Raw genomic sequence first — 24,499 nt, forward strand, 5'->3', positions numbered from 1 at the left:
ACTTAACAACTACCTTACTAATTATTAATAAGCTAATAAACTATTAATAAACTATTAAACAATAAGCAGTAATTTAGTAGTTTATTGAGGGAAAAGTCGTAGTTAATAGGGAATATGTGTTCCCTATACTAAAGTGTTACCGTATAAACTATTTCAAATAAACTACACCTAAACATCACATAAAAACAAAACAAATTGTGAATTTTACATGTTTATTAAACAATCTCTTCCTGTTTAAGTGGGTGGTATTGGCCAGAATAATATGGACCAGACTTTATACTACAGTCAAAAGTCTGGCTGCACAAAACAATATTAAGGCTGCCTTACTGAAACTGGTGGGGATGTTTTGCTTCAAGCATCTATGATTAACATGCAGAAGGTTGTACAGCACCTTGTGTTACACCACCAGACTTCAGAAAATCTTTGACATCACCCAAAGAGAAACACATCAGAGCAGCTGCCCAACCTGAGGCGATTTGGAGTCAGTGGGCAAAGTTGAAATTCACTAGATCAGAGAGAGAGAGATGGGCTGGACTAAAATCTTGGTTTTGAGATGGGGATGGTGAAATATAATCACAGTATGCCAAGTCTCCATTAAGACACAATATTCACTCTCTCTAAAAAGGGTATAGGTTTTATTTTTATGATCAATTGCCTTTATAAGACATATTTCCTCTGAATTTTAACTTTAAATTGCCCAGATAATCCATTTAATGTTCATTCAAAGCTACATGAACCTCCTACTAAACAATGATTTCCTTCAGCCCCTCAGAACGCAGTGCTTGTATGCCGAGTCTCCTAACTGTCGGGTGCCAACCTGTGTGTCATGAGAGACGAGAGTTCCAGTTGTCAGGTAGGAGCAGTATCTAGTGGCAGCAGTCCTTCACTGCAGCATCCTGCCTACATTGAGTCTTTCCAATAACTGCTTAACTATAGGAGGAGCATTCGGTATACTAAATGTTTTTTTTACCACTAAAATATTCATAGTAGTACCTTAGGTGTACATATTACTACTCTAAGATACTAATATGCAACTTTTACAGGTAGATAAGGTACAAAGTTGTCTCTTTAAGGGTACTGCCCCAGTGATAAGCTAAAGGTAGAAATTTTTGCACAGTGTTTTTCCCTGACAGTGTAAGATAACATCAGCATGGACTGGTAATGGCGATCGACAACTGATTTTTAGATTGCATCTAAATGTTTAGTCTTACATATTTCTTCTCAGGTTTGGTAGCAGGAACAGATCCTGAATTGTGTATGTAGACCAATGTCTTATATTGTGCATTACACTGAGGTCAGCTTTGCTTTTGAAAGTCTTTATAGGCGCTATATGTCTTTACATGTGGCGGATGGGCATGTGCAGACAGGAGATGCAAGGTTATTGATTGAAGAGCCTGGTAATCTGTGAGTGGGACTCAGTGTGGTGGGTTTCTCATGACATTGAAGCTGTCCTTGACGGGGCAGCTAAATGGAAACAAATTGAAATTCCTTCTCCGCACACGAGTGGCCCTTTAACACGGTGCTTATCGCCTGAGACCAAGGGACACCGCGTCCTGCCGTTTACGTCTCGCCCTACATTTATCATGGATGCGGTCTCTTTCTCAACCACTTCTCACGTTCGCATACCTATTACTCCTCCTTATTCTGATAACCTGTTCTCACGTCGAAGCGAGTTGGAGTTATTGATGTAGTTTTGGCAAATAGAACTGATATAGTATAATCACATCCGTTGGATTGTCTATCCGTCATCCTTTATGCTGTAGAAGATCGATCTTAGTCTCTTATGTTCTCAGAGGTTGACGGCTGAAGTAGATAAGCATTCGGCAAGAACTGCCGGCACAAAGGACGAATGAAACCTCCACAATATGAAATTAAATGAACAAGCGCTGCCATGACAGATGATATTTCCCATGAGCATCAGTTCCGTGACTGTGCTGATGAATGCACAACTTGTGTTAATGGAGTTCTTCGAGAAAGTTCAAGAGGAGTCTGTTTGTGGCATACCATCATTTACAACACTAAGGTTAAATAAGCAACCACTTACCCCATTCTTTCTGACAAATCTCCCAGCATCCTCACAATTTATCTTCACATCGTCACGTCTTGTACACAAATTCTTTCCATTACTGAAAAAAGCAAATCCATCTTGCCATTAAACACCCCTCACGTGGATTACATGAACATGAAACATCTGTTAGATCCATGTTTATCATCTCTGGCTGCAAAGCTTGTAATCATTTGAGCATAAGTGCTATTAATGATTTCAGGTTTAGGATTCATGCATGTGTAATTAACATGCTTTTTCATTAAGTTCAGTAACCCAGTTAGCCAGTACTGTATATCACTGTCTAATCTGCATAACTAATTAAAGTTACCAAAAGTGATTGTCTTTATAATGTGGATGCCATTAAAGCAAAGTGTAAGAGGGACTGTGGTCCCCAGTTCATTGTGAAACAAGATGCTGTATGTGTCTTTGTGTGTATGTGTGACTATGTACCCCATGCTGAGACCCAAGACAGCAAGGGACAGAAAGCAGTCGGTCCTGCTGAGATCACAACCTGACCTCTCATTTTCGCTGTCTCTATCAACCTTTCTCTTCCGCTCTCAATTTTCTTGCCATATGCCTCAGTAAACTCGAGTAAAGGAAGAGAAATTGCAGGACCATCTACTCATATTTTGGCATCTAATGATGGAACACTTTGGAACAAACCCATATCTACCTACTGTGTCTACTTTGACTTCTTTGTCTGGTCAACACAGAAGTGATTTACTCACTGATAAAGAAACTTCACATATGCTTCCAGAAAAGCTTTGGCTGTCAGGTCACAGTGTGTCCTACTATTGCTATCTGTATTGAAGGTCACCAAGTTGTTGCTTCTAAAGAAAGTCTGAGAGTTGTCGAGTCATTCACGTTAACCTACCAAATTTCATTGATTTTGTTGTGGCAAATGATCCTTTTGTTTTTCATGTATGATAATGAGGAAAACGCCAATACCACCGTTGTCCTTCTATTTAAAGTCGCAATGTAACAGAGATAGTCACAGATCATTTCTTCCGTTTTGTGATGTACATTCGCATGAAACAGATAATCATAAAATAAAATAAAAAATCTAGGCCAGAGACTTGGTTCTATCCATCGGTTGTTGATTAGAAGCAGGTGCTTTTCCCAAAAGCACCGTTAGCAAACTATGGTCGTAAGTTCTATTGAACTCCATTGGTAACGATAAAACTTGCGACCAAAGTCGGTTCTGAGAAACGCACCCCTGAATAAAAGCTTGAAGTCGGGCAGGGTTTTTGCTGACTAAATGACTTAAGAAGTCTGGCATACATCATCAGAGAGAAGTCTGTCATTTCACCGGAAAATCAAGTTATGACATTTTGTTAAATTATGCTGAAAAAAGTTAACTTATGCATGGACGAATTGTTAAGATCATTAAGATGCATTTAGAAAATAGACATAATTGAGCTCAATTTACATTTCTTGCATCAACATCAGCTTTTAAAGAAATGCGCAGGTTAAATACAACTTTCAACAATGCAGTGTGCTGTCAAAAACCAATGATTTTGAACCATTCCTCGTCTCATAAAAATGAAAAAGCTTCACAGTAATGTACTTACAAATGAATCCCCAGCAGGCAAATATGCACACCCGCAAATAAACATTTTAAAAAGGCATCTGTAACACTGGTTTCAACAGTTCATCCGTGACATTTTTATGTGTGGCACTGTCACATAAAATAACTGATTTTCACTTTGCACAGAAAGGGGTTATAAGAGATCTTATCACCACAATCTTTCATGTCAATCTTTCAAACTCATGTCATGACCATGTAAAAAAGTAAACTCCAAACGTTTCACTTGGGATACTAAAAAGGAACGTGGAAGGGATGCAAAATTAACTATCTATAAAGCACCTATTACATGTGACATACTCCACCAGAATTTTGTCAGTAATGCACAGTGCTTCCACCTAGAAAAGTCATTACTGAAGCTTATATATAGGTCTGAAAGCCACTGCTAAGCTTCCATCAAAAGTGCTCTTAACATGTTTTTCATTCATTTATCCAAACTAAGGGACGAGTCAAAATTCTTTTAAAGCAATCAGCGGCAAGACGAAGATGTTATCGATAGATCTAAACTTGCATTTAACCTAACAAATACTCCTTAAATCCCTCAAGTTGCTTACTTGATAGAAAATAAGACATCAACAACACAAAAAACCTTGTTTCACAGTAACGAAACAAGCTTAGCTCTCCCCATCATGACAGTTAAATTACAAAATTGTCATTGCAATACAGAAAATAGACTCATCTGAGATTGTCGAGTGTGATTCAATCATGGAAGGGTAGCGTGGAGTTCAGCGTGGCATTAATCTCTTGCAGTCGTGTATTTTCTTCATTAGATAATCTTTGTGCCTGCCTCTCTTTTATAAATCATTACATTAGCCAATAATAGGACTGGCCTGGCTCCCCGCTGGAGAGCGCAGCCCGTTAGGCGAGTGGATAATGAGTGTTTTTACATGGGGCTGGGTGGACATGTTTTAGGGAAAGCCTCATTTTAGTCTCGGCGTGACACAGCGTGTGCAGACAGCACCGCGAGCGCTTCAAACGGTACGTCCTTCAGGGGAGCCCCAAATTTGTCAGGCGCTTAAACGAGCAAGAGACAAACAAAGAGGAGACGAAACCGAGAGAAGCAGAGCGTGAGGCTGGTTGATGTGACTTTTTCACGGCGAGAGCTGTGCCGTGGGCCTGTTTGTAGCATATTATTATTCCAGCAATTGCGTTGAGGCAAGCTCGCAAAACAATTTAGTTTTCTGTCAAAAAAGCAGTGACTTGTCTTCACAACTGACCACAGGAAGCAAAACCAGACTGTTTAGATGGAAGATTAAAAAGGAGACAGCGACATGCAGCAAGGCAAGATATCTAGAATACAAACCCTTTTTAAAGTTTGTGTGAGATAAATGTGGACAGTCATTTGCAGTATTTTACACTAGAAGCCCAACAGCACACGAAGGGAATGAGCATGGTAAATCTTCATGGAGACGAGCTACGGCGGGCAGGAGACTTGGTCGCCATAGCGACAGCAAGGATGTTTGCATGAGAGGAGGATCATGGTAGGGATTTAGGAAAAAGCGGCCAGTGTGCGGCCAACCTTGCTCCTGTTATGATAAGAACTATTTAAGACTTCAAGCAACAGTTCAGCCAATAATGAAAATTATATAATTATCATCATGTTGCTTAAAACGTCATACTTTCAGTGGACCACAAAAGTATAATTTTCTAAAAATCATTGTCACTTATTTCTATATAAAGACCACAACTGTCAAAAAACACTGAAAAGTCATCACATGGATATACAGAGTTGTTATTATATTATATTATATGCAGAATTGTTCTTTTTTCAAATATTCCAAGACTGGAAAGTAAAAATAGAGATCAGATGTATTTTTCTCTCTCCCCATCACAAGGTGTTCAAACTCAATCAGAGTGCCCATGTGGACTCAGCGGAGCCTGGTAGGGGGGATCCACCATTGTAATAAAAGACAGTGGGATCTGTTCAATATAAGGGTAAACGCAATAACTAGTTAGCACTAGAGGAAAACTATGGCTCCTTCAATAACACGCACCCACGCACACGTTTTTATTTGACTCATGTTTCTGATTACAGTTAACGAGAGAGTTTAACTGTAGTGTTTCCTGCACTACTTTTCTAAATCGCTTGAGCCACGGCAAAATAAATTACATTTTACTAGAGTTGTGAGCTTCTGAATCGAATGTGATAAGATAAAAAGACTGCATACTGGGAAATAATGTCAAGACAACACATCTTTCTATTGCATTGTCTTCACTGGCTGAGCTCAAAAACAATCATGCAGTGCTACCAATAAAGCCCATTTCACAAACAAATGAGCCGTTTCTTTTAATGATTCAGTCAAAAAGAGTCGCAAAATATTTCAGTTCATTGAAGTTTTCACTGAACTAACAATTTAAAATTCAATATTGATTTACTCTCAGTCTTGGCAAACTCAAAATTAAGAATGTCTTACTTAAATCAGTATCATTGCTTGGTATGTATATTGTTTTTTATGATAACGTGTAGTTAAAAAATACACATTTTACTTATTATTAATTAATTAACCTTAAAGGATTAGTTCACTTCAGAATTCAAATGTTCTGACAATTTACTCACCCCCGTGTCATTCAAGATGTTTATGTCTTTCTTTCTTCAGTTGAAAATAAATTAAAGTTTTTGAGGAAAACATTTCAGGTTTTTTCTCCATATAGTGGACTTCAATGGCTACCAACAGGCTGAAGGTCCAAATTGCAGTTTAAATGCATCTTCAAAGTGCTCTACATGATCACAGCCGAGGAATAAGGGTCTTATCTAGCAAAATGATCGGTCATTTTCTTAAAAAAATAAATAAAAATGATATACTTTTAACCACAAAGTGCTCATCTTGCACTGGCTTTGCGATGCGCCACGCATTACATAATCACGTTGAAAGGTCACGCGTACCGTGCAAGTGTTTACAAAGTGAACGTGCAAAGACTAAGTTAAATGGCTTTTACAAAAAAAGGTAAAACAATGATGTCGGACGATTTTGAAGTTGGAGGAGAAAATTAGATGTTTTTCTCCCCACCACGGTACTTCCGCCTACGTCACCTTTCCAACATGATTGCGTAATGCGTGGCGCATCGCAGAGTTAGTGCAAGATGAGCATTTGTGGTTAAAAAGTATATACATTTTTCTTTTTTTTTTTTAGAAAATGACAGATTGTTTCGCTAGATAAGACCCTTATTCCTCGGCTGAGTTCGTGTAGAGCCTTTGAAGCTGCATTTAAACTGCAATTTGGACCTTCAACCCATTGGTAATCCACTATATGGAGAAAAATCCTGGAATGTTTTCCTCAAAAACCATGCTTTCCTCAAAAGACAATGCTTCATGCAGCTTGCTTTGGGAAGACAGAATACCACAGAATATTCACATCTGCTTCTAGAATCAACTGTGGTCAGGGAACATGCATTGACGCATCCTGGGATACTGTCATTTTCCCCTGATGGCACATGAGCGGCAAGTAAACTGTAGCACAGTGGCATTTTTTCTTGCTCTCGTCTTTCCTCCCTTATTAGATTCATAAAACATTCAAAATGTCCTCCAGTCCACCTTTGTGGCAGAGTCTGCCCTTTAGTAATAATTAATCCCCCCTGACTCTGACACACTCACCTTCAAGCAGTGGTGTGGGAGTAGGGGGCGTCAGTGGGGTGCTACAGTGCATGACTTGGGCGTCTATTTAGCTATGGCTTTATCTGTAATAACATCTGACATGTGACATATAGAGTGCTCAAATCAGTTATTGCTTGAAGGATGTCATCTTGTAGCAGAAATACCGGAATATGGAAATATGGATATTCTCAGGGGAGAAAGAAAAATATTATCCTTCAAATATTACCAAACTCCAAAATTTTCCCAAACACATAATATCCGATATCTTGGGGCAAAAATATTCTGAGCTATATTTGTGCATTACATGGATTAAGATGGTGACGTGAAATTGAAGAGAAATAGTGCATTATGATTTGTGGATTTTCTGGGTGGTGACACCAGGTCCTGTTTTTACCCAAAATGAAATGCTGATGCTTTTGTGAAAGCATTCAATTATTCTTAGTTCTCACTAGGGCACATTCATGCTGAATTGTTGTGGCTTAAATTGAAGTGTGACAAGCCATGCAGAAGAGAGAATTAATAAAGCCCTTCTTAAATTGCTGCCTGTCACTTGTTTTAACATTCTTCAGTAATATTCTTTCTAAATTTATTTTGTTAAATTTTGCTAATGGAAATGACCTAATTGTACATACAGTGTGACGGCTCTGCTTTTTGCTTGTATCAACTTTTTGCAAGGATGAGTAATATTGTTAATATTCAAAATCATCAGCATTATTGAGTAAATCTGGGTAGCACAGACCTTACAGTCCTGTTTCACATGAACATACTATATACTTATTGTAGTAATTACAATAACTGTGTAATAAAGTGCAACCTAAATCTATATTACAGATATCCTAAAAATCTACAAATAGCTGGGTCAATTGACAGCATCAATCACATGACATTGTGTGTACAGACAATTTGATACAATGAATAAAAACTTACTTGAATTACTTCCATGTAACGTTTGTGACCGAGCTACAGACAATACCTTGGGGAGGATTTCTGTAAAGCCAAAATGCTTTTCCTCTCTGTTTTGATCAAGTCTGTATTGATCATGTAATCCTAGTATTATCAGTGCAGGTCCACTGCGTTCAAGGCCATATCCCTCTAAAACTGGATAAAGGCAAGGTGCTGCTTGACCATAAGTATATTTGTAAACAAAATGGGATTCTAAATTGAATGCGTTGATTTAGAGCAATTCGACAGCACAAAACAAGCAAAGAGTTTATGTCAAAGAATGCGTTCATGTGTTCATAAGACATCAGAATGGAACAGGCCACAGAGTCTCGAGACACATTTTCAAAGTTTAAACTTGACATGCTGTCTTAAAAACATTTAAAGACTATAAATGTTTTTATTACAAAAAAAAGTGTAAAGTCTACATCAAACACACTCTATTGCTAAATGTTTTGCTGAGGATTGTAGGCCAGTAATATTGAATCATATGGGACATGTATTTTGTCTATATAATGTATTTTCAATGGTTTCGCACTGTAAATCCCAATGTTGTCTTACTACACCAAATAAAGTTATCGGAACTTAAAATACCATGTTTTGGCATCATAACTCAAACAGGTGTTTAATTAACTTATTTGGCAGAAAATCACCTAAAGTAGCAAAACCACATTTGGTGAACTCGATAAAACAAGTTTTGTTAGGCATCGTTACTCCATTAAATTAGGGGAATGAGTTTCCTCAAATTATTTGAGTAGACTTAAATATTATATATATATATATATATATATATATATATATATATATATAGATGCATTGAACTGCTACGGGGACGGGAAGGGTGCCATTGTTAAATCCACCACAGAAAACTCACATCTGTGTATTGTAGTCATTCAAGGCTCAAGGTGAGGCTTCGCCAATTGATTGCCCCCTTGTGCACTGATTAAAGAGAAGGACATTACATCACTTCCGCTAACTACGTGCATATGTAACCACCATGGCAACACAGGCGTAGCAAACGCTATGGAAAGAGATCTGCTCACTGCCATCTGTGTGTGTATGTGTGCATGTGCCAAGGCTGTGTTATGGAGTCAGAAGGCTGGCTACATTCTCTAAGGACCTCTCCTCGGTTGCTTAGCAATATGTGGAACAGTGAGCAGCCCCAATAAGGCAATTGCATCTACTGTATTTCCCTAGCAGAAATACACAGAGATAAAAACAGAATTTTGCTATTTAGCATCCACATGATATTTATGATACATTTTCTATAGTTGCCATATAATAATCTAATTTTTGACTGATATTATCAATTACAAGATCATTTATATTAGTGGTGGACTACAGATATAAGCACCTTATATTCATATACTGTAATCTATTATGTTACTTTGCATACTGTGACGTATAATCTTTCTAATAAAAACAATTACAAACTTAATATTTTTTATTATGCAAGGTCAAGAACCATTCAAAATTTTATAAAATGTTTGCTTGTTTCTGATAATGTCTGTTGATAGTTTATAGAAGTATGTTGGCCTGTAACTCATGTTAAAACAAATTTATATGATGCATGTGAAAGCTTGTTCCTAAAAGAAAGTAAACAAATATGTAAATACAAATATAAAAAGTATAAAATGTGTATATAGAAATGTAAAATGTGTATACATAGATTTCAAACAAGACTTTTAAAACAAGTTTATATTATATTAGGGCAAAGCACTTTGTCATTCATACAATCTCATCGCTCTCCTACTGACCTTGAGAGTGTTCCTGTTCTCTGATACATCAAACAATATTTATTCACCAGTATTTCCCACAAGTCCTTGTTGCTTGTGATATGCATGACCCCTGCTGCTTGCCTGTACAAACACAGGCTTGTTTTTTGTTATCCATCTCAGTCACTGGGTGAAGAATTACTGCCTTACTGTTGGTGTGGGTCACAAAAAGACACTGCTATGTTGTAATGTTCAATCCAATAGTCTAATGGATATAAATTACAACATCCCTAGAGCCTAGACTGTTTAATCTCATCACTGGAAGTTCGATTGCATTGAAAAAAAAATGAGATCACCTTCAATTTGCCATGTTTGTAATATATTATTGGTTTTGAATCTGTCCCAGTTACTCAAACCCACAGTGAGTCTCGTTTAGATGGTGTCCGTGCCTGCTGTGGTGTAACGCAACGAGAACATATCGCTCCGTTATTGCACACATTTATCATGGCTGCCCCAGACTCTTCACAGAGCATGTCAGTGATCCGTACACTTCCCTCGCCCAGGTATCTGCAGCCAAGCAGCCAGCTGTCCAAGGTCAAATCATAATAGAGCCGCTATTTTTATCTTCTGGCTGCTATTACTCCTAACAACAGCGTTTTGGCCTCTGCAGACACGCACACATATGTACACATGCGCTCGCATTTATTTCTCTACCTCCAATTTCAACACACAAGGGAACTGTGTAGGCGATTGACAAAAAAAAAAAAAAAAAAAAAAATCATCCAGGTGAGTGATCCTAATCTCACAGGCTGACATTAAAGACTTTCACAGGTACCCTGCTGAGCATAAGAGACAGTACAAGGGATGGTTAACTCCACCTTTCAGCAGTACCGGGCTTGTATCTCACCTCATTAATGGATATTTAACAAGGCTGATAATGCACAACGTTGCCCTTGGCAACTGCAGGGGGCGTGACATATTTGGGCCAACATCTGCCATCCCATATTCCCCCAACAGATACAATCTTCGTGTCGTGTTGCTGTGGTTGTCAGTAAACCTCTGAGACTTTACATCTAAGACTCTCAGGAAAATGGAACTTCTTAAACCAACAGTTTCTTTCAGGTGAAGAATATTATTGATGGGATGGGAAGAAAGCCACAGCTAACTTCCTTTGTGGACCAATTCAAGTTCACAATTAAGCATTATTACACATTATGAGTCATCAGTCACAAGGAAGCCTCAAAAAAAAAATTATAAAAATAATGGTAACAGTTTAGAGTCCAATTCTCACTATTAACTAGTTGCTTATTAGCATAATGCCTAATTCTGTATGACCATATTCTATGTCCCTTAATCCTACCCAATACCTAAACTTAATGGGTTAGTTCACCCAAAAATGAAATTTCTGTCATTAAGTACTCACGCTCATGTCGTCCCAAGGCCGCAAGACCTTTGTTTGATATTAAAAAAGTATTCTTGTCACTTCATAATATTGTAGTTACATCACCCGTTTTAACAATGTCTTTAGTACCTTTCTGGACCTCAAAAGGTGCAATGTCGTTGCTGCCTATGTGTGCTTCAGATACCCTCGGATTTCATCAAAAATATCTTAATTTGTGTTCCGAAGACAAACGAAGGTCTTACGGGTTTGGGACGGCATGAGGGTAAGTACTTAATGACAGAAATTTCATTTCTGGGTGAACTAACTCTTCAACAACTACCTTACTAACTAATAATATGCTGTAATTAGGAGTTTATTGAGCCAAAAGTTGTAGTTAATAGTTAGCTAATAGTGAGAATTGGACCCTAATCTAAAGTGTGACCAAAATAATAATTGATATCCATGGTCATTATTTTTTATAATAAATAAATACAATAATATATATTAAAAATATATATTTTTGTACATGTGCAAATTTATAAAGCTTCCTGACCACTTTTTTTTTTCTTCAAATTTTTTGTGCAGACTCCTTGAAGAATCAATTGTTTTGAATCAATGCACCCAAAGAATCTAAATTTAGTGCAGAATATTTTTCTTTATTACATATTATTACTGAGAGTTGCCAAACACTACCAAAATGGTTTAGTTGGTAAAATGTAAATATTGCTGTGATGGTAAGTTTATAAGAATCACAGAGATAATCACAGCATGTGCATCTTCATGTGAAGTGGTGGTCTATTTTGATGATTTTTCAAGATATTCCTATGTTATCACTTAGCAACTGTTTTACCACAGCTCCTCAAGCACTGATGTATTCCAGAGGAGGATCTACACAGCTGAATTGGATAAGCCCGAGGCTACAGCCGAGCAATCCCTGCACCTCGCTCTCACTAGGCGTGCATAGCAACCGCTGATCTGCCCAACAGAGATATGAGGTAATGACAGGCGCATTTGTTGGTGTGGGCAGCAGATAGCCACAATGGCCCAAGTCCTTCACAACATAACTATATAAGAGATTTCAGTGTGTTATGCAATCCAACAATTGCAAACAAAAGGAGAGCTTGAGTTGAGAAGGAAGCTCAAGTATGGTTTGATAACATTCGAGATTCAGAATGAGGGACGATGCAAGGCAAACCTACTTTCTCTTCGGCTGCCACTCTAGGCTGAAGTAGACAGCATCTGTCTCTGAATATATGTTTGCAGTCGTGACTCCCAGAACAGAACAAATAATGGTTCTTTTACTGCGGGAATTATCTGCCATTCTAGAATCATTTCCTCCACTATCCACTGCCACAGATAAACCCATCACACATGGAGTGTAGAGGGAGAAAAGACGAAGAGAGTGTTTATCAGATACGAAGGACTGTGGTGGGATTAGTTTCCCTGGGATGAACACAGCTTCTCAGCTTCCATCTCCCCTCCCTTCCAACCTCAGCCGTCCACCCGCACACACACTCCCACACACAAACCTACACGTAAGAAAACACATCTCCGATCTCCAGCTACAAACAAATCATTTTCTCCTACTTGGATAAGCAGATCTCAACTAAGCGTGGTAGAAGATGATGGGTTTCTCACATGAACCATCCAACCAGTAAACTACCACCTTCCCCGGCCAGCCAGAAAGAGGAAGGAAACGGCGCCAAAACCAGCGTTGGCGTGAAAACAAATGCCATGCTGTAGGGGCGGGCATTAGGATGGCACGCTCTACTCTGACCCAGTATAGGTCTCTTTCAGAATCGCATCCAATACGAAACAAACCAGCAACATCCGAACACCTGCAACTTCAGAGAGGGAAATATGAATGCCTACCTGTATGTAGCGTGCTGTTATCTCCTGCTTCAGCTGGGAGGAAGTGAAGTACAGATCATATGCAGGAGAGAGGGAGTCACAGAGAGATGGAGAGGAGGAGTCTTGTCTGGTAGAGGTGGAGAGAGCAGGAGAGAGAGAGAGCGAGAGAGCTGCTGTTGTCGCTATTCTCTGCTGAGCCTGCAGGGAGTGGTGTGCATGGCAATGTGCTTTCCCTGTTAAAAGCCACAACGTGTATGCATCCAGTCCTGAATTAGAGAGAGGGAGGGAGAGAGAAAGAGACTCTTGGCTGTTTAACCATGCACCGTCACGAGGCACTTCCTTCGGAATCCCTCCAGTGAGAGTAGCACAGCATCACTGAGTCCTTGGCTGCGATTGGCTTTCGTGGATGATGATGCAGTCAGCAGGCGATGGTTCTGGCAGCAGTCAACTAAGATGACCCTCTCAGCTAGTATTAGCATCTTCGCACATCCTAAGCAAAGCCTGGAGGCAGGGCAAGGACGAACAAGGACGTTTACAAAACCCTACTGGGAGCGTGTTCATGTACTTTAGGAGGTTGGAAGCTGAATGGTTTACACGGCAAGTCCCGGCATGGCAACTTGTAGACGTTCATGCGCACATGAAGACAAACAAGTCTCAGAAGAACGTCTAGGTGTAGAGGTTGTGATTTCCCCAGAGAGGGCTCCATCAGCAGCAGGGGTGGCTCACTGTCAGGGAAGGCAGGTGCTAATTAATGGGATGAATTCTGGGTAACGTGACCTCCCGTCTTGAAGAAAGATGCTTGTAGAGTGGCTATTATTCTGTCCGATGTTCATTAATTTCGAAATGGCCTGGATCTGGATGGCAGACATAGCTAATAATGGTTCCCAATGGATTGCCTGACGTCTCTTTTGTGGACCTCACTTTTGCTGTGTTCAGAGTTTGATAATTTCACAGTGCAATGCCTCCACTTCTAAAGGCCAGCTTGATGCATAAGAACAAAGATATAAAAAGTAAGAAGGGTAAATGACTCATCTCTTTTGTTGAAAAATAAATGTCAGACTGTTCATGCTTACAAGAGGTGGTTGTGGAATGCAAAATCCTAAAATGTTGCAATTAAAATATAACTGTACAAAGAATGAGGTTTGAAATAAAAAACAAACAAACAAGAAATAAAGAAACTTTAGGGCTAAAAAGGTGTGGTATCTGTGTTAATTGAACAGTCCAAAAGTTATAAAGCTCCCGTATCAATAACTGTTTGACTTGAAATATGAAAATGTAATAATTACCTGAATAATAAAAAAGGTAATGTACTGATGTGTAATCCAAACCTCAGTTTCAAGAAACATGCCATTTTATAGGAAACTCTCTTACTATATGCACAAATCTGTTGTTGTTAAGTGCCATCAATTCAATGTTGACTCATAGCGGTCTCATAGACAGCCCTTCTGAACAATCTCGTCTTCAGTCAAACAACTGGTCATGAATAATGCAATTCCCAAATCTGATGTTATTTTATCAATCTAACTCAATGTTTTACCTAATGATCTTTCTCTTTACATGATGTCCAAATTGACACTGTCTAAAGAATAAAAAAAAAAAAATTCTGACATTTTGTACCAATGGAATTCTGTGTCTCATTTCTTTGCTCCTAGAAATCAAAGCTAGAAACGAAAGGCTGCAAAGTGACGTGACACATGTTGATTCTCTATGTATCCTGGTAAATCACCATGGAAACCCTCTTGAATTTAACCCTCTTCAATGACAGGGAGTGGTCAGGATTGAAGACCTTACTTCAGGGCCTTAATGGTAACCTTACAACACCAGGTGAACAACTAAATGTTGATTGTTTTTGTCCATCGGCATTCTGCTGTGACTGCACCTGTCGCAGTCTCTTGTGGGAGGCCTCTGTTTGCTGTTCTGCAAATAGTCTCATCAAAGAGTGACCAGCAAAGTACAAAGTCATTGCTCGTGTCTGCATACCGACTCTTACCTTGAGATAACCTGACTCTCAAACTCACACAACCCTTAGTCCCGCAAAGCAAGCAGAAATCTGCATTATTTTTAAAAGAGAAAACACGTGGATTTCATGCCTAGACACTATGCATCTTTAAAAGCAATAGAAACAGAAGATCATGCATTATTGATGCAGTTCGTAGGTAATTTAATGTGCACTTAAGCTGACTGGAATATTAATTATAGTCATCATGGTTTATTTTGAATTGGTATGCAGTGTGATGCAGGTGGCTGTGACTGCGCCAGTACACACTCCAATAATGTCAGCAGTACTTTTTAGGTTCTGATCCCTTAGATGCATTTCAGCAAATTAGAGGATTTGTGAGAAAAGACGTGAGCTCCTTTACATATAAAGTGACCAGGATTTGGTGCAGTAAGTGTCCGAGTATGTCTGTGATGACAAGTAATTTAATCTTTATATTTATTCCATCTAAAGCTGGCAATAGATAACAGTTTCATAAGAGTAATTTGTTCATTAATTTTGGGAATCGACTACATCCGACTGGTGCTGTATGTTTATGAGATCCGTTATAATAAGATCAGTTTCATAAAGGTTGTTTGTTATATGAATTGGTTTACCAACTGAAACCAATAGAAATATATTCTTGCTATTATTTTGTGGTCTTTTTAACTGCATCACATTGAACAGACTTTAAACTCACATTCACAGAGCATAACATCAATCTTAAGATCGGAAAATCTTTTTTTTTTCTTCTTCTTTTTTTTTTTTACCCATAATCTGTATTTTTACCTAATTGTGTTTGAAGCTTAGAGCTCATTATTGTGTGTAGTACAAAACAATTCAGTCAAATAGGACAACAACATTCATCAATTATAGACCAGATTGACCATGAAGTAAAATGTGTTCCTGGATTAGGATCCTTGCTGGTCCTGGAAAAACATCAAACAACCAGAATTTAGAGTAATAACATTCTTATAAAGCTATCATTTCCTTCTGATTTAAACTGTTTAATGGCTAGGGTTGGAGTTAGGGATTGGGATAGCTCAGAAATGTTGCTCCAGGACCAGCAAAAACATGCTGATCCAGGAGCATGTCGCCAAATCTAAACATAAATTTGATTGCCTAATAAGAATGTCATTCCAGGACCAAGAAAGCCTGATCTTTTTCATCTTCTGTACTGTAACATATATAGACAGTAACTGCAGATGACAGCACACAACAGAGGTGAACGAAGAACAAGAGATGGGTTTGATTCTATTGAGGACAGACGGTTTCTCAGCAGCAGCGATTGGCTTTGTTTCAGCAGGCTGGCTGCTTTACACTCTGAACAGCAGGGACACCAGCTGTATCCTCCCCAGTGTCCTTCAGAAATAGCCCTCACTCAGCAGAAGCCTGGCCTCTGCCCAGCCGTCCAAGCAAACCAAGGCCTAACGCTGGCCCAGTGTGACCAGTCACAAGTACCTGGGCGTTCTCCCTGTGGGCTTAGAAGATATGAATCAAGCACTGACCCATTGCTGGCTTCAGTAGCTTGGCCTCACCCCCAGATTTCCCATCAATCACTAGCCCAACATTGGTCAAATGTCAGTTTCAATGACACGGATGGCTGTCATACAACGACTCACTGACATCACTGCAAAGAATGTTGCGTTCACACATTCTCCGTAATCGCACACCGTGACTATAGAAATCAAAGTGACGTTATTAATTATGCAGTGGCAAAAAATAATTACATACCAATAAAAGATTAATGGAGAGACTTCAACCATCTGCAGCACTAGATTGCGCCTTGGCCTACTGGGGAATGAAAAGTGCATCCATGAAAAGTTTTTCCATGTAGACATCAGAGGTTTCCAAAACCTTAAGCACTAATAAAATCTGCACCGCAAGGGTTTGTCCATTTCAGAAAAAAAAAAAAAAAAAAAAAAAAAAATCAGCATTCAAAATAAATGCAAAAGCTTATTTTGTGAATTATCATCAATTGTGTAAAATCCAGAGTTTGTGCTTATCCACCGATCCTGATGGCAATATGAAGAAGCCCAAATGAATAAAGCGCTAATGTAAAATTACGGAGGCTATGACATGCGGAAAATATAGTCTACTATCGGCCTATAGAAAATATTCTCGGTTGTTTGTAATTCCATGTCCTCCTCACTAAAAGTGGCACTGATTTATCTGCTAAATAAATTAATAAATACAATAAAGCTAAATCTCAAACAGTGGATTAGTTATATCAGCAACATGCTATCGTCATACCACCCAGCCCTAAAACTGCTCAATAGCATTACAGCATTATAGACAAGGCATATGACTTTCTGTAAAGCCGATTTGAAATGATGTGGATTGTGAAAAGTGCTTTACAAATAAATTTGACTTCACTTCACTTGATATAGGTCTATATGTCGTGGTCACGAATTAAGAATTCATTCCCCAGACTTATCTGTGAGCAGATGTTACACAGCTCTGTTCTCCTTGAAGAACCCAGAGATGTCGTCAAGAGTTTGTTTGTACAGTAACTTCATCTAACTTAATTCGTCTTAAGTTCAAAAAAATATTAGCCAATTGATCCTAACTGAAATCACCATGGTTAACACTTATTATTTCTTTAGTACAGCCAAACAGCGTAGATCATTCATAAAGTCATACATAAAGGAATGCACATGTGTATGTACTGCAGTGTATGTTGCTGCCAGCAATATTGACAGACTTTTTTAATTTAAAGACATAGTTTGTTCAGTAAACCACTAATTAAACAAAAAAGAAGAAAAAAAAAAAAAAAAAAAAAAACACATGGCTTGTTTTTATCCCTGCTGTCCCGAAAACATACTGAACCGTGAGTTCAAAACCGAGATACATAGCAATACATCACTTTTTGTACCCCCCTAATTAATATGAATGAGACCCAGTGAGAAAGAAAACAGGAACTGATAGGGAGAACACAACACAGACTGTCAAACTAACTTCTAGGATTCAGAAATTTTATCCAAGGGATTCCATAAGTGAGACTTTAGGTTTATTCATATAACCAGTCTAACACCTCTGTAATATGTCAGACCAGTCATTCGCCACAGTGAATGCAATGATACGCTTCTCGCTGTCTGCATAAGAGTGAGTCATGCGGGGAGGCCCCTCCTCGCCCCCGGGACCCACGTGCGTCTCTCAATCGGCGGTTTACAGATCAGTGGTGTTCTTCACCAGAGGCTTGGCCACACTCTTGTCAGTGCCTGATGGATGGTGTGACACCCAGCCGCTACCCTGTCATCTTTGCCTCTGAATGGGGGAAAGAGACAGAGCACGAGACAAGATAGAAGAATCTGAATGTTAAAGGAATAGCTCATCTAAAGAATGTCATCATTTACTCACCTTGTTGTCATTTTAAACTCAAATTATTTTCTTACTTGGAACACAAAAGAAAAAAACCGGGATAACACATATTGGTTGCTCTTTTTAATATGTGAATGAGTCATTTCATTTAATGGCGAACTATTCCTTCAAGGGAAAGAGATAAAGAGAAAAAATAATGAGAAAGTGCAAGTGAGGAAAGGAGAGATGAGAGTGAGAAGGAAGAACCCATGTACTGCGACTTCAATGTGGTGATTCGTTCTGTGGGCTAAGTTAGATTGCAGAAAGTGCGTGGGCGTCCATCAGCTTGCCTGCCTGTCAGAGCCTGTTGACAAGGCCAGGGCTGGCTGAACAACATGAGGAAAGGAAAGACGAGCAGAGGAGAAACAAGCTTTTATGAATCTACATGGAAATTAGCCATTGGGGGTGGGGGTCTGTGCCATGTCTCCCATCACACCTCCCTGCCATAGTGTAACCATCATTGTTATCAGGCAGCTGATCACAAGGTCCAGCCAATCAAAACCAAGACAGCAGTGGCAAAAAAAAAAAAAAAAAAAAACCCTACAGAACTCAATCAGGGCCTCTAGCAGCATCTTTATGCATCATGTATGAACCAGCAGCCACTTCTCACATGAAACCCAGTAAGTTCAGATATAATTATACCACATCTGCTATCACACATGCAATGGATTTCTATCTTTTATCCATATTGCTACCAGCCAAACATCAACACCAAATGGTGTTAAAACTCTGATGTCACTTGTTAGAAAATATCTTTGTACAACTGCAATGAAAATAAAGCTGCATGATTATTGTTGAAAACTGCAATCCTGATACGAACACCCACACAATCTTTTTCCTAAGTGACAATGATTCGGCTATGTCTATTAAACCTTTGGCAAGTTCAATCACAGCGGAACATCTCACTGACCCAGAGAGAGCAGTTATCATGTATAGGTATGAAACAGCTTCACAAACAGCTGTTCTTTCTTTTTCTTTACTGTTCTTTACTCAATTACACTGTTACACCAGTAGGTGGTGACTGTTAAAGGGGTCATGAACTGCGTTGTTTTATTGTTTTATAATGTTTCCTAGGGTGCTCTTATAATGTTGGTATTATTTTTACATCAAAAATTGTCATAATTTAGAAATAGAAGGCATTTTTCCTACCCTGATTTTAGCCCTCTGATTTGAACGCTCTGTTTTAAGGGGCGTGTCTGTTGTGAGACTTCAGTGTAAACGCCCACTGCTGTGATTGGCTGACATCTTTCCATTTGAAATAGCTAAGTATTACTCTCTCAAAAACTTTTAGCACGTTTTTACTATTACAGCTCTCGAGGCTAACTAATCGTGAAAAGTGTTGCATTACATTTAGATCTATGGCATTATATTTAGATCGTGGCATGAAAGGTTGCAGAGATGAACACTGTAGTCGATCACAGACATGTTGAGAGCATGAAAGCAGTGATCTCCTCATTGCTCAATTTCTGCACACTAACGAATGCTTTCATCATAACTAACAGTGCAAACGCAATGTAACTAAGAGATTTGTTAAATAAAACAAATTTTGGGGTGCGTCCAGAACAGAGAAAAAGAGAACAAATTGTGATTCCCAATTTATCCAGAATCTAGCTGGAAAAATAGTAAGATGGTAAGAGTTCCAGTAATCTGTTCACTAATTTCTAAGGATTGGGGAGAGAATCTCTCTCGTTTCAGCATCTGTCCAATTTGATGACTCCAATTTTCTTTCCGCAGCATACTGTAGATAATCATGATAATCATGAACTTTACAAACTTACTCTTAAGCACGCTTAAGCCTGTGACTAATCGTGTCAGCTCCTTCAGAACTTGTAAAGTGATTGACTCGAACTCTTTGACAGCAGACGTACTAGCCTTGTAAATGCTCCAATGGTTAATCTCACAACTTTGTTCACTCTTGTCATTAAAATGGAAATTTTCTGGCAACTTCTTAAACTGGCAAATTGCTACAATGGAGTTATTCTTCACAATTTTGTAGAGTTTTTCTTTACAAACCAACAAAGTGCAAAGTGTTGGGCAATACCCCTTATAGTCAAATCTTCCTATCGTCAGCGCATGAGATCGCCAAAACACAATATTATTGTTGATGGGTGGGGGGTGGTTTTTTTTTTAGAAGGCATATTTGCTAATTTATTTGTTCATTAATTTACTTGTTTATTTACTCATATATTTATTTTATTATTACATTTTATTATAATGGGAAATAACGCACGGAATGTGAATCATTGTCCATCATTTTGTGATCAAAGATGGAAAAATTGTCACATTGCACTATCGGAAATATTTCAGTTTTAAAACATGAATGCGAGCCAGTGGCTATCACACGAGCAATGTGCAAAATTTGCATGTGAGTTCTGCCAGTGAAGAAGTCTCAAACCCAGTGGTAGAGCCAGAGGGGTGTCCAGGGTGGCACTGCCGTGTTACAGAGTGCCACTCATAGTTTTCCATTAAAGGATTAGTTCACTTCTGAATGGAAATTTCCTGATATTTTACTCACCCCCATGTCATCCAAGATGTTGTGACCGATCATTTCACTAGACAAAACCCTTATTCCTCATCTGGGGTCACGTAGAAAACTTTGAAGCTGCACTGAAACTGCAATTTGGACCTTCCACCCAGTGAACCCCACTGAAGTCCACTATATGGAAAAGAATCCTGGAATGTTTTCCTCAAAAACCTTAATTTCTTTTTGACTGAAGAAAGAAAGACATGAACATCTTGGATGACATGGGGGTGAGTAAATTATCAGGAAATTTTTGTTCAGAAGTGAACTAATCCTTTAAATTACATAATTTGTCTCAAACTGTTAATGTTTCTACATAATGACTTCACCCTAGGCTGGAAGACTGTGTATAGACATTTTTCAATATTTTTCTTTCTGTGTATTTAATGAAGTCTTTGCGTATGAAGAGATATAATAGACTGTCCTTTTTGTTTCTGTGTGCAGTTTTTATAGCAAAACACATCGAAGACACTTTTTTTCAATTTTTGAAGTGAACTTTCTACCTGTATGGTGATTAGATTCACTGTTTTGCACTGCCGCCTTGAACTTGAGAATGTGACGCGTCTGGTGTGAGGCATATGGTGCTTCATCCATAGCGCGCGCGCAGAGTGCACGAATACTCCTCTTGCTCTTGAACTGACAAATACACATAAAAGTATTAAAAAGTATAGTAAGTCTTGCCGAGTATCATAGTAAACACAGTTGGTTCTTACTTAACTGAATGCAAACAATTGAGAAAGAAATCAGATGTGTGTGTCATATTGGATGTAATATATTGCATAGCCTACCTGCTTTCTGTGTTCTTAAAGTTAAAGAGATGGAAATTCTGTCATCATTTACTCCCCCTCAAGTTGTTCCAAACCTGTATGAATTTCTTTGTTCTGCTATACACAAAGGAAGATATTTGGACAAATGCTTGTAACCAAGCAGATCTCGCCCCCCATTAACTACTATAGTATTTTTTTTTTTCCTACAATGGTAATCAATGGGGGACGAGATCTGCTTTAATTGAGAAATCAAAGAATCAAAAAAGTGTCCTAGATAAAAGTTTTTCAACTGCCAACCAAGGAAGTTGAAATAAATCAGATGGTATAATGTTTTGTTCATCAAGATCTTCCCAATGAAGACTATTTATAAATTCTTAAGCCTAAATACAATTAGCAGAGGTAAAAAGCTAAAGTTAGGTTATAAACGAACTACACCATGGTCACATGACTTCAACATCACAACCATTAAGGTTCTAACAAACCTCTTAATTTAAAATCTACGAGATAGAGAGTTTGAGATAGAAAATAAGTTTTCAAAAGTGTGAGTATAAACAACAGGCTGTAAAAATGGACTAGTGAGTTGATAAGTTTTCCTTTTTATTGTGACAATGTTTAATGTCCTCAACAGTCCCATGTAGTCCCATTTAGCCACTTGTTGGCAAACGCCTTTTTCAAGTCACAGAAAAAATCTGGGTACTACTGATGTATTTTTGTCAGTGAATAAAATGTGAAAATATCTTGAGCATGTGTTAACCAGTCAGACCATATTTCAGGCATTTAACCAAAAAACATTTGACTTTAGGACGACGGCACTGACAGTTCAAAAATGCTAACTCATTTCCAGATTTTATGACTTATTCCTGCAGCCCTCATTGACGGAGTATTTTGAGTCTCTTTCACACTGGTAAGAAAAAAACCGAGGTGGTATCGCCGGCGTGACCGCCGACCCGAGGGAGTTAAATCAGCTGTACTCTTTTAGAAGTGATGAAGGCTTGTGTGCAAATAAAAGACAGGCTCTTGCCCAGTTTTGATTTTGATTTCTCGGTTGCACAAATGTAGCTAGTTTTGTGTCTTAACAACGTCTCAAACACCTGTTCATACATGACCTATAAATGCTGTATAAATGCTGTTAATTTAACCTATTCGTATGAAAACTTCTAGTGATTTTTGAAGAGATTTGCTTCAGGACTAAATGTTTCCTATACAGAGATCATGTGGCTACCCAATGCTGAAATAAAATAATAAAGTAAACAAAAGTGTCTTTAAAAATCAAATGATTAAATATCATCATGAACTGCATAGGTCCAACAATATATTACATTATTAATATGACAGACTGAATAGAACAACTGACAATTTTGCTTTCCAAACATTTCTTGCATTCAACAGCCAAAGCACACAAAACATCCTGGTTGGGAAAAATTTTTTTTTTATTTTTACTGCAAGTGAAACTATTTTAATGTAATCTGGGTCGTATTTTTGTACCTTGCATAGTTTTGGTTTGATCGTGGGGTGTCAAATAACCTGTCCACGTTGACATCTGTCTAATTTAAGCAGCTTAACCAAGTCACAAATTATTTTGAACAAAAATAACAGTCTCTTACATCATCAACCAATAATATGAGAAAAAAAGGATATATGGTATATGAGGAGCAGCGCGAGCATTCTTGCATTCAAGTTTTTGCTGAGGAGCCGAGACGGAGTGTCCCGGCCATTTCAGCGGTACAGCGATTGTGTCAAGGGGACATACGTAACCGAGACGTTCACTTTCAATCAGTCATGTTCGACATTACGTCAGAACTGACGAAGTGGGTCCCCATGCAAAATGCCACAATGGCTGTCTTCCAGTGCCCTGCGTAAGCCATAGCACCCTGTCGTGAGGCCAGCACGAGCGAAGGGCCAGATTTAACACACAAACACTGGGTAGCATATTCCAGCTGAAAGTATGCTCACAGGCTGCCTGCTCATAGGAAGGTTTTACATAATACACATATGAACCGCATAGCGGTGATACATATGGAAGACCTCTGAGGTACCCAACCAACAAGGTGGATATGTTTCAACATCAGAAATGGCAAGAGGGGTCTTGCAATGGGAAAGACACGTGCTGTCAGGAGACTTACCATGGAAATCCACACGTGGGATTGCCCAGAGGGGGAAATCACAACACATGGAGGAACCTAGTCTGACACAAGGGGTGACCAACAGGGCATGCACACAAGTGTTAAACAACAGTGTTGGAGGAACCCAGGGTTCTGAACTATGGAACTCACCTGAGGAAAATAGCGCACGCATGCAGTCCATGGAGTGGAATGGCGCTGCAAGCAGATTGACAGGCCTGAAGTGGTAAGTAGATAGGAGGACACTGGCTATACATGGAGATTATAGAATCTTGCAAATGTGTTAGCTGTCGCCCAGCCCGCAGCTCTACAGATGTCTGTTAGCGAGGCGCCATGTGTAGGTGCCCAGGAGGAAGCAACACTCCTGGTCGAGCGTGCATTCACCCCTAGGGGACATGGCAGGTCTTGAGCCTGGTAAGCCAAGACTATTGCATCCACTATCCAGTGGGACAACCTCTGCTTGGAGACAGCCTTTCCCTTTTGCTGGCCTCCACAACAGACAAAGAACTGGTCTGAGGTCCTGAAGCACTGAGTTCTATCTACGTAAGCGCGAAGGGCGTGTACTGGACAGAGCAGTGCTAGGGTTGGGTCTGCCTCCTCCAAGGACAGCGCTTGCAAGTTCACCACCTGATCCCTGAAGGGAGTG

The 24,499-nt window shown here is 39.0% G+C and overlaps 2 protein-coding genes across 5 annotated transcripts in view; one reads left to right on the top strand and one right to left on the bottom strand.

Annotated features, from left to right (window-relative positions):
* Window positions 1-13,381, bottom strand: part of syt1a (synaptotagmin Ia) — a 206,109-nt gene extending 192,728 nt beyond the window's left edge. For 3 of the 4 annotated variants that reach the window (XM_051891163.1, XM_051891162.1, XM_051891160.1), the window contains exon 1: window positions 13,132-13,374. The gene's annotated coding sequence lies outside the window, so the exon portion shown is untranslated. Of the gene's footprint in view, window positions 1-13,131 lie in introns of all 4 variants that reach the window. The other variant, XM_051891164.1, reaches the window with a different exon arrangement.
* The window catches only part of LOC127510966 (fish-egg lectin-like), a 736,337-nt gene that overhangs the window by 334,412 nt on the left and 377,426 nt on the right, over window positions 1-24,499 (top strand). The window lies entirely within an intron of this gene.

This window comes from Ctenopharyngodon idella, chromosome 4, assembly GCF_019924925.1.
Source record: "Ctenopharyngodon idella isolate HZGC_01 chromosome 4, HZGC01, whole genome shotgun sequence".
NCBI lineage: Eukaryota > Metazoa > Chordata > Actinopteri > Cypriniformes > Xenocyprididae > Ctenopharyngodon > Ctenopharyngodon idella.